Here is an 11790-nt window from a genome sequence, read left to right as displayed (position 1 = left end):
GCTCCAGCTATAATTTTTGCTTAGTGTGTAGAGCATCTGCTGCAAAGAATGTAATTTGGTATTGACCGTCTGGTGATGTCCATGTTTAGTTTGTCTCTTGTGTTGGAGGAGGGTGGTGTTTGCAATGACCAGTGTTTTTGATTCAGATTACCTTGATTCATCTCAATCAATGGGCTTCTTAGAGGCTTAAGGGCTTTGCCCTTGATCTCAACAGGAAACCAAGATAGAGGATTTATCTTAAATGGATTATCTTAAATGGGTGTGTCTTTCTAATGGAATAAAATCTCCAATGAAATTAACAATGGTTTTCTTAAAGGAACTTTCAACAAACAAAAGCATTAAAGTATGTAATTTGACATACACATGCATGAAGCCATCACTTGCCAGATGAAGGTAATGAATATTATCATTTTTTCCTGCCCATTTGTAATCCCTCCTGTTAGTCCCCAGGCAATCAGTGATCTGTCACTGTAGATTACTTTGTCTTTTCTAGAATTTTCTATAAATGAAATCACTTTGTACTATGTGACTACTTTCAATGAATATTACTTTTGAGTTTCATCCATTTTATGTGCACAGTAATTCATCCTTTCTCTTAATAAGAAATACACTGTCGGATATGCCAGTTTGTTTACATGTATGTTCACCCTGGTAGTTGGATGTTTGGATTTTTCACCCATTTTTTTGCTACCAGAAATGAAGGTGTTAAAATCATTTATATATAAGTCTTTGCAAGTTGTATTCTTTAATTTCTCTTGGCAAATATCGAGAGGGGCTTCCCTGGTAGCTCAGCTGGTAAAGAATCTGGCTGCGATGCAGGAGTTCCGTTCAGCTCAGTCGCTCAGTCGTGTCCGACTCTTGGCGACCCCATGAATTGCAGCACGCCAGGCCACCCTGTCCATCACCAACTCCCAGAGTTCACTCAAACTCAAGTCCATCAAGTCGGTGATGCCATCCAGCCATCTCATCCTCTGTCGTCCCCTTCTCCTCCTGCCCCCAATCCCTCCCAGCATCAGAGTCTTCCAATGAGTCAACTCTTCGCATGAGGTGGCCAAAGAATTGGAGTTTCAGCTTTAGCATCAGTCCTTCCAAAGAACACCCAGGACTGATCTCCTTCAGAATGGACTGGTTGGATCTCCTTGCAGTCCAAGGGACTCTCAAGAGTTCTCCAACACCACATTTAAAAAGCATCAATTCTTCGGCACTGAGCTTTCCTCACAGTCCAACTCACATCCATACCTGACCACTGGAAAAACCGTAGCCTTGACTAGACAGACCTTTGTTGGCAAAGTAATGTCTCTGCTTTTGAATATGCTTATCTAGGTTGGTCATAACTTTCCTTCCAAGGAGTAAGCATGTTTTAATTTCATGGCTGTAATCACCATCTGCAGTGATTTTGGAGCCCAGAAAAATAAAGTCTGACACTTTCCACTGTTTCCCCATCTATTTGCCATGAAGTGATGGGACCAGATGACATGATCTTAGTTTTCTGAATGTTGAGCTTTAAGCTAACTTTTTCACTCTCCTCTTTCACTTTCATCAAGAGGCTTTTTAGTTCCTCTTCACTTTCTGCCATAAGGGTGGTGTCATCTGCATATCTGAAGTGATTGATATTTCTCCTGGCAATCTTGATTCCAGCTTGTGCTTCTTCCAGCCCAGCGTTTCTCATGATGTTATAAGTTAAATAAGCAGGGTGACAATACACAGCCTTGACATACTCCTTTTCCTATTTCGAACCAGTCTGTTGTTCCATGTCCATGCAATGAAGGAGACCCCAGTTCAATTCCTGGGTCGGGAAGATCCACTGGAGAAGGGATAGGCTACCCACTCCAGTATGCTTGTGCTTCCCTTGTGGCTTACCTGGTAAAGAATCCACCTGCAATGCAGGAGACCTGGGTTTGATCCCTGGGTTGGGAAGATTCCCTGGAGAAGGGAAAGGCTACTCACTCCAGTATTCTGGCCTGGCCTGGAGAATTCCATGGACAGTGTGTAGTCCACAGGGTCACAAAGAGTTGGACACGACTGAGCAACTCTCACTTTTGCTTTCCAATATCTAGTAGTAGAATGTTTGGGCTATATAGTCATTATATGTTTAACTTTTTTAAGAAAATACCAAAATGTTTCCAAAGTGACTACTATTTTATTTATTTTCGGCTGCACTGGATCTTCGTTTCTGCGCTTGTTCTTTCTCTCGTTGCGGTTAGCAGGAGCTACACTTTCTTTGCGGCACCCAGACTTCTCATTTCAGTGGCTTGTCTTGTTGCAGAGCAGGATCTCTGTGGCGCACAGGCTCAGCAGTTGTGGCTCATGCCCTTAGTTGCCCCTCAGCATGTGGAATCTTCCCTGATCAGCAATCAAACTTGTCCCCTGCATTGGCAGGTGAATTCTTAGCCATTGGGCCACCAGGGAAGTCAATGAGTACTATTTCATATTCTCACAAGGAGTGTATGAGAGTCCCATTTATGTCATGTGCTCATCAGCACACGGTATAGTCTGTCTTTAATTTTAGCCTTTGAATGTGTTTGTAGCAGTATCTCATTGTGGTTTTAATTTACATCTCCCTGATGATGTTTGCCATTGTTATTTGCCATCGTACATTTTCTTTGGTCAAGTGTCTATCAAATCATTTGTGTGTTATTATTGGTATTTGAGAGTATACAGTCGGTACAAGTGTTTTATCAGAGTTTGTCTTATCTTTCATTTTCCTAGTGTCTTTGGAAGAGTTTTTATTTTTGATCATATATAAATTATTAACATTTGTCTTTAACTCATCATGCTTTGAGTGTTACATCTCAGAACTTTGCCTAACCTCAAAACCCTGACATAAATCAAAGCAGGATTCTCTATGAACCACCTCCCAGAGTAATGGAAATAAAAGCAAAAATAAACAAATTGGACCTAATTAAACTTAAAACCTTTTGCACAGTGAAGGAAACTATAAATAAGGTGAAAAGACAGCCTCCAGAATGGGAGAAAATAATAACAAAGCAACTGACAATTAATCTCAAAAATATACAAGCAGCTCAAGTAGCTCAATACCAGAAAAACAGCCCAATCAAAAAATGGGCCAAAGAACTAGATAGACATTTCTCCAAAGAAGACATGCAAATGGCTAACAAACACGTGAAAAGATGCTCAACATCACTCTATCACAGAACTGCAAATCAAAACAGCAATGAGGTACCATCTCATGCCAGTCAGAATGGCTGCTATCAAAAAGACTACAAACAATAACTGCTGGAGAGGGTATGGAGAAAAGGGAACCCTCTTACACTGTTGGTGGGAATGGAAACTAGTACAGCCACTCTGGAGAACAGTGTGGAGATTCCTTAAAAAACTAAATAGAACTGCCGTATGACCCAGCAATCCCACTGCTGGGCATACACACTGAGGGAACCAGAATTGAAAGAGACACGTGTACCCCAATGTTCATCACAGCACTGTTTACAATAGCTAGGACATGGAAGCAAGCTAGAGGTCCATCAGCAGACGAATGGATAAGAAAGCTGTGGTACATATACACAATGGAATATTACTCAGCTATTAAAAAGAATGCATTTGAATCAGTTCTTATGAGGTGGATGAAACTGGAGTCTATTATACAGAGTGAAGTAAGCCAGAAAGAAAAACACTAATACAGTATACTAACACATACATATGGAATTTAGAAAGATGGTAACAATGATTCTACATGCGAGACAGCAAAAGAGACACAGATGTAAAGAACAGACTTTTGCACTCTGGGAGAAGGCAAGGGTGGGATGATTTGAGAGAATACCATTGAAGCATGTATATTACCATATGTGAAATAGATCACCAGTCCAGGTTCGATGCATGAGTCAGGCCGCTCAGGGCAGGTGCACTGGGACAACCCTAAGGGATGGGGTGGGGAGGGAGGTGGGAAGGGGCTTTGGGATGGGGGACACATGTACACCCATGGCTGATTCATGTCAATGTATAACAAAAACCACTACAATATTGTAAAGTAATTAGCCTCCAATTAAATAACTTAATTAAAAAAAACTAATTTGCCTAACTTAAGAGCATACATATCTTTCTCCTTTGTTTTCTTCTAGAAGCTTTATAGTTTTAAAATTCATATTTAGGTCTGTGGTCCATCTGCAGTTTACATTTGGAATGTAGTGCGAGGTATCATTTGAAATGAGTGTCCACTTGCTCCAGCATCATTTGTTGACAAGACTCATTTCTTGTCAACTGAAATGTCTTTGCATCTTGGTCAGAAATCAATTTTACATAAACATGAGGGACTATTTCAGGACTCTGTACTGTTTAATTGACCTATTTGTCTCTTGAACTCCAAAACCACACTGCCTTGATCACTAATAAGTCTTGGAATGAAGTAGTGACAGTCCTTTTCTATTTAAAATTTTTTTTCAAAGTTGTCTATCATAGATCCTTTTTATTTCTACATAAATTTTATAATTAGCTTGTTAATTTCTACAAACATACAAATTGCAATTTTGATTGAGCTTGCAATGCACCTATTCATCTATTGGATTAGATGAGAAGGAGAGAATTGTCATCTTGACAGCACTGAGTTTTCCAACTTGTGTACATAGTCGTTCTTCCATTTACATCTTTTAAAATGTCTCTTAGCAGTTTCGTCTTTTAATTGTCATGTCTTGCACATCCTATGTCAGATTTATTCCTAAGTTTTACATATTAATGCTATTGTAAATGGTGTCTTTAATTTCAGTTTTCAATTATTCATTGTTAATATATTGAACTGTAATTGACTGAACTTGTAGTCTGCAACCTTGCTAAACTCAGTTATGGGATTTTCTATGTAGATGATCAATGTTTTCTGAAAATTAGGACAGCTTTATTTCTGCCATTACAGTCTATATGCATTTATTTCATTTTCTTGCCATATTATAATGTCTTAAATCTTCAGTAAAATGTGAATAGAAGAGCCTTTAAAATATCCTTTGTGAACCCAGCCTCTTGGTGTTTACAACTTTGTGTAATCTCCTTCTACACTCCCTCAGGTTTGGTCTACATGACTAACAGACTACAGCAGAAGTGATGGCATGTCACTTTCAAGTCTATGTTGTAAAAGACATGGTAATTTCTACCTCCCTTTATTTCTCTCATCAGCCACTGGGGGAAGGTCCGTTGTCAGCAGCCTAGAGAGGCCCACACTGTGAGGAACTAAGGTCTTTGAAAGAATTGAGTCTGTGAGTGGTCTTGAAAGTAGGTCTTCCAGTTCCAGTTCAGACTTCAAATTTTAGTCCCTGTTGACATCCTGAGTACAAACTGAGTCACCCAACTAAACTGATCCCAAATTCCTGAACTCCTGAGATAATAAATGTTTATCATTTTAAGTCCCATAGTTTGAGAATGATTTGTTATGCAATTATAGACAACAAATGCAAAGTGGGCACCCCTTTCTAGGAACCCTGGACTAGAGAAAGGGGAGTAGAAGTCTTTCCTTACACCGTTCAATTAGCTGCACTAATCATTTTTAAGAATGTCAAGTCCTCCCCAGGGCTCTGAGATGTGTAATTACCTGACCTGAAATCAACATTAATATGACTACAGGAGGCTAAGCCATCTTGCAGCTGTGTAGAATGTCCCTGAATAAAGAACACATACTCCAGCACCAAAATAGATCACCAAAATGGACTATTGTAAGTCTGCTACAGAAGGGAGAAGGAATAACTTACAGGTGTTAGTGCTTTCATGGTGACTGATACATGGGGTATTTTTTTTAATGATTCCTTTATTTATTTTTTTTTTTACAGAAAGTCACACTACTGGCTTTAAGCTTCCTAAAATGTCTTTGTGTTCTGGTATCCAGGGAAACCCTATATGTTTTATGGATTGAATCTAAATAAATGTTATGTCAAAAGATTTCTTGGGATTCCCCTGGTGGTCCAGTGGCTAAGACTCTACTCCCAATTCTGTGGGCCCCTGTCAATTTCTGTTCAGGGAACTAGATCCTACATACCTCTGCAATTAAAAAGATCCTGCATGCTGCAATAGAGATCAAAAATCCTGCATGTGACAACTAAGACATGGAGCAGCCAAACAAATAAAAATGAATAAATCCTTAAAAAAAAGAGATTTCTTAGGTGGTTCATGTTGTGGCAAGAATCCATAACTACATTCAGAAGGGCCCTTGAGCTGACCCTGGTCAAACTCGGTCTCTCCTGGGAGCTAGTCTCCTAAATGACCGCCTTCACATGGCTTCTCTGGTCGAGCGAGTGAGCAGTCTGTACTCTCTCAGAGTCACTCTTGGCGACTCTAACACAGTGCTGGGGCCAGTTGGTATTTCTGATTACTTAAAGCAACCATCTAGTGGCAAATGCTGCTTCACTGAGGCTTTTATTCTGACAAAGAAAGTTGTTGGCAGCTCTGCAGTAGTTCTGTCATCATTTAAATGGTAGAGATTATATTCTTGGATTTCTGCTAAAATCTCAATGTGTTCATAGGCACTGGCCTTGTGTGAGTGTTCGCTTTGTCATATTCCACTGGAGCAAATACCATACTCATATATTAGCACTAAAGCCTTGCCTGCCTTTCACCAGGGTTCGTGTTAAAATGTTACCTGACACCCAGAGTTTGGCATTTCCATATCCTCTACCTGGCTGAGAAGTTTGTCAAGCCCGGTTCATACAACTCAAGGGTCTGCCTGAAAGATTGCATATGAGAGCAACAATGATAGTTCCTCCATCATTACTTAAAATTTAAGAAATTGAAGCTACTTTCTTGAAATCATAATCGTACCTTGACTGCTTGGAGTTGTACCCTTTTTCTCAAATTCGGCTTCAACATTGTAAATAGCACTATGCCACTAGATGGCGCTCTTACAACATCACACCCCAATTTGTTCATTCCTGTGAAGTTTAATGTAAAAATGGATGAAACAATGTTACTGCTTTTCTATTCTATCTGTACTATCAGATTATAGTATAAAGCCCACAACATAGTGTTTATCTAGGATCCGTTCAGTTCAGTTCAGTCGTTCAGTCGTGTCCGACTCTTTGCCACCCCATGAATCGCAGCACGCCAGGCCTCCCTGTCCATCACCAACTCCTGGAGTTTACTCAAACTCATGTCCATCGAGTCGGTGATGCCATCTAGCCACCTCCTTCTCCTGCCCCCTTCTCCTCCTGCCCCCAATCCCTCCCAGCATCAGGGTCTTTTCCGATGAGTCAACTCTTCGCATGAGGTGGCCAAAGTACTGGAGTTTCAGTTTTAGCATCAGTCCTTCCAATGAACACCCAGGACTGATTTCCTTTAGAATGGACTGGTTGGATCTCTTTGCAGTCCAAGGGACTCTCAAGAGTCTTCTCCAACACCACACTTCAAAAGCATTAATTCTTCAGTGGCAGCTTTCTTCACAGTCCAACTCTCACATCCATACATGACCACTGGAAAAACCATAGCCTTGACTAGACGAACCTTTGTTGGCAAAGTAATGTCTCTGCTTTTCAATATGCTATCTAGGTTGGTCATAACTTTCCTTCCAAGGAGTAAGCGTCTTTTAATTTCATGGCTACAATCAATATCTGCAGTGATTTTGGAGCCCAGAAAAATAAAGTCTGTCACTGTTCCCACTGTTTCCCCATCTATTTGCCATGAAGTCATGGGACCAGATGCCATGATCTTCGTTTTCTGAATGTTGAGCTTTAAGCCAACTTTTTCACTCTCCTCTTTCACTTTCATCAAGAGGCTTTTTAGTTCCTCTTCACTTTCTGCCATAAGGGTGGTGTCATCTGCATACCTGAGGTATTGATATTTCTCCTGGCAATCTTGATTCCAGCTTGTGATAGGTAGCTATAAATTATTTACCTTTTGGTCTCAGGTATAAAGAATGAAAGACTTCCTTATTTTCAAAACTTACGTCCACTATTTATATTCAAAGCTGAGATCTGCAACTGGCCAATGCAGTAGCCACAGGAAGCTGGCAAACACTTGAAATGTGGCTCATTCAAATCCAAAAGGAGATGAGCTGCAAATGTAAAATACACCCCAGGTATCAAAGACTTGATATGAAGAAAAACAAAATCTCATAAATAAGTTGTATACTGACTACTTGTTGAAATAATGATATACTAGGTTAAATAAAATACTATAAAATACATTTTGCCTATTTCTTTTAATAATTGTTAGTGTGGCAACTAGAAAATGTTAAATCACATATGCGGCTCGCATTATGTTTCTGTTGGACAGCACTGGTCTAAGATCACACAACAAACATGTAGCTGAAGAATCTTTTCTGGCTCCATAGCCCAAACAGATCACACTCTAGTACCCTAGTATCTAGATCTTCCATACTCTAAAAATAAGTTTATTCTAGGTATAAGGATAGGGCATCCCTCTAGGTTCAGCTGGTAAAGAATCCGCCTGCCATGGTGGAGATCTGGGTTCGATCCCTGGGTTGGGAAGATCCCCTGGAGAAGGGAAAGGCTACCCATTCCAGTATTCTGGCCTGGAGAATTCCATGAACTGTACAGTCTATGGAGTCGCAGAGTCGGACACGACTGAGTGACTTTCACTTTCACTTTCAGGTGGAGAGAGAAGAGGGTATTTGCTGGAAAATGAGGGACTAAAGGTCATTTAAATTGACTTGGATACTTTTCTCCAGAGCCCCCAACACTCATGGTTTGTCAGCAACTTGCTCCTCATCTGACCTCTGCCCTTTCCTCACTCTCAAACTAACAGGTCACCTCTCATACCAATGAAGGCCAGGTCCTATCTCCCCGTCACACAGCAAGTGTTTATTAAATATTTGTGGAAGAAATGAATAAAAAGAATGACTGACTGTGGATTTAGGCTGGCATCTGTGGAAGTCAATGAGTAGAACTGAACTTGGGCTTTGCCTCACATCACTGCTGGAACCTTCTGTGACCCTTTCCCCAGGAATAAGCTTTTCCTTTCTTCCAGAGCTTTGAGGGCTATAGGGATCCTATAGTTTGAGGTTTGCAAAAACACGGTTTTGCTAATGCCTTGTTTTGGTTTTGAGGGTTTATTTTTTGGTCAATGTCATTTTACATAGTGGACATAGATGAGCATGTCCAGCTACACTTCTTCATTTGGTTTCAAAAAGATGATAAAATGGACAAAGTCTGTGAAAAGAAGTGATCATTAGTATTAAAGGGAAGAAGAAGGAACCACCCCCTCCCTTCTTTTAAAAACATGATTCAACACCCACTGCATTTCATTTATGTAATTTTACTCAGTCCTTAAGTCATGTCCAACTCTTTGCAATCCCATGGGCTGTAGCCTGCCAGGCTCCTCTGTCCTTGGAATTTTCCAGGCAAGAATACTGGAGTGGGTTGCCATTTCCTTCTCCAAAATGTAATTTTATGCTGCCAATATTCCAGGAGTTCCTTTACTACTGTGAAGAAAACTAATTCTCATCACCTGTTTTCTTTACATGACAGAAAGAAACAACTTCTATATCATGTCAAGAGCTAGGCAAACGCCATAAGAAATCATTTTTTAAAGAATTCAGAGTAGAGTGGCAGGAAAGGAAACTCTGAAGTGGTGCTGGAGTTCATGATCCCCTAAGGCAACATGTATTATTGTTGACCTAACTTCAGAACCCAGTTTAGTTTATTTCTAAGGACTAGCACTATTTTTTTTTTAGGGCTTCCCCAGTGGCTCAGCAGTAAAGAATCTGCCTGCAGTGCAGGAGTTGCAGGAGACATAAGTTTGATTCCTGGGTCTCGAAGATCCCTTGGAGGAGGGGATGGCAACCCACTCCAATATTCTTGCCTGAAGAATCCCATGGATGGAAGAGCCTGGTGGGCTCCTGTTCACAGGGTTGCAAAGAGTCGAACACAACTGAAGCGACTCAGCATGCATGCACTATTTTTTTAAAGTAAATATATTTTTTAGATTTTTAAGTAAAAATTATAAAAATACTCCCATATTTTTCAGTCAGTTAAGTTCAGTCGCTCAGTCATATCCGACTCTTTGGGACCCCATGAACTGTAGCACACCAGGCCTCCCTGTCCATTACCAACTCCCAGAGTCCACCCAAAGCCATGCCCATTGAGTCTGTGATGCCATCCAACCATCTCATCCTCTGTCATCCCCTTCTCCTCCTGCCCTCAATCTTTCCCAGCATCAGGGTCTTTTCAAATCAGCTGTTCACATCAGGTGGCCAAAGTATTGGAGTTTCAGCTTCAACATCAGTCCTTCCAATGAACATCCAGGACTGATCTCCTTTAGGATGGACTGGTTGGATCTCCTGGCGGTCCATGGGACTCTCAAGAGTCTTTTCCAACACCACACTTCAAAAGCATCAATTCTTTGGCGCTCAGCTTTCTTTATAGTCCAACTCTCACATCCATACATGACCACTGGAAAAACCATAGCCTTGACTAGATGGACCTTTGTTGGCAAAGTAATGTCTCTGCTTTTTAATACACTGTCTAGGTTGGTCATTACTTTCCTTCCAAGGAGTAAGTGTCTTTTAATTTCATGGCTGCAATCACCATCTGCAGTGATTTTGGAGCCCAGAAAAATAAAGTCAGCCACTGTTTCCCCATCTATTTGCCATGAAGTAATGGGACAGGATGCCATGATCTTAATTTTCTGAATGTTGAGCTTTAAGCCAACCCATATTTTTAAGGATGAGTTTTTTCAGTCGAGGATGAACTAGCACTAAAATGAGCGGAGGATGGATTGTATGAAGATAAAAGAGGGCTTCCCTGGTGGCTCAGGGGTAAAGAATCCGCCTGCCGATGCAGGAGACGTGGGTTCAATCCCTGGGTGAGGATCCACCGGAAAAGGAAATGGCAATCCACTCCAGTACTCTTGCCTGGGAAATCCCATGGACAGAGGAGACTGGTGGGCTGTAGTTCATGAGGTCATAAAGACTCAGACACGACTGAGAGACTGAAAAACGAATGCTTATCTTGCTGGGAATGAGAGGAGAGTGAAGAGAAGCATAAGAGGGGGAAGTACTTCCCTCCCCACCTCAGCTGCCTGAACAGGAAAATTTCAGTGTGGTGACTTCTCACCAGACACTGTGCAGGCGAGTTCTACCAGTCAGTTCACATTTAAGACCGACTGCCTCTAACCACTGGAGTGTATAGTCTGAGAAGTGAAGAAATAGTACTTTATTTTAAAGCAGCTTTTGCTTGGGAGATGAGAGTAGGGAGCACAGAATTAACCCTTAGGGCCTTAGGAGGGTATATCCCAGGAACTAATACTTTCAGCACCAGGAGGAGGGGAAAGCCACATCTGCTAACAATTCCTTCCTGAGCAGGTGATGCACAGTAGCTTCATGATCATGTTTTTTTTTTTTGACATTCTGACAAACACTTTTTTAAATTAAAATGATTTCTTGTAAAAATTATGATTCTAATATTCATTTTGGAGATGCTATAAGATTCCATCGCAGAGTTGTCCCTGTAAAGACTCTGTCATATGTAGCCAGCGTGAGAGAGCTACATCATGTTTTCTGTTTAGTCTTACTCAGTACTCTTATATCTGGTTCCTGGAAGGTTTTCCAGCCATTCTCATGAACTTGCAAACTTTTCTAGAGCCCAGAATGTCAGGGAACTTACTGCTGTCTCTTCCTGTTGCCCTCAATGTTTCCTTGTGTTTCTTTCTTTGGTTTTCCACCAGAGGGCGTACTGCTACTGCTAAGTCGCTTCAGTCATGTCCGACTCTGTGCGACCGCAGAGACGGCAGCCCACCAGGTTCTCCCGTCCCTGGGATTCTCCAGGCAAGAACACTGGAGTGGGTTGTCATTTCCTTCTCCAATGCAGGAAAGTGAAAAGTGAAAGTGAAGTCGCTCAGTCGTGT

The sequence above is a fragment of the Bos indicus x Bos taurus genome, chromosome 9 (genome assembly GCF_003369695.1).
Source record: "Bos indicus x Bos taurus breed Angus x Brahman F1 hybrid chromosome 9, Bos_hybrid_MaternalHap_v2.0, whole genome shotgun sequence".
Classification (NCBI taxonomy): Eukaryota; Metazoa; Chordata; class Mammalia; order Artiodactyla; family Bovidae; genus Bos; species Bos indicus x Bos taurus.
Note: the sequence above shows the minus strand (reverse complement) of the source record.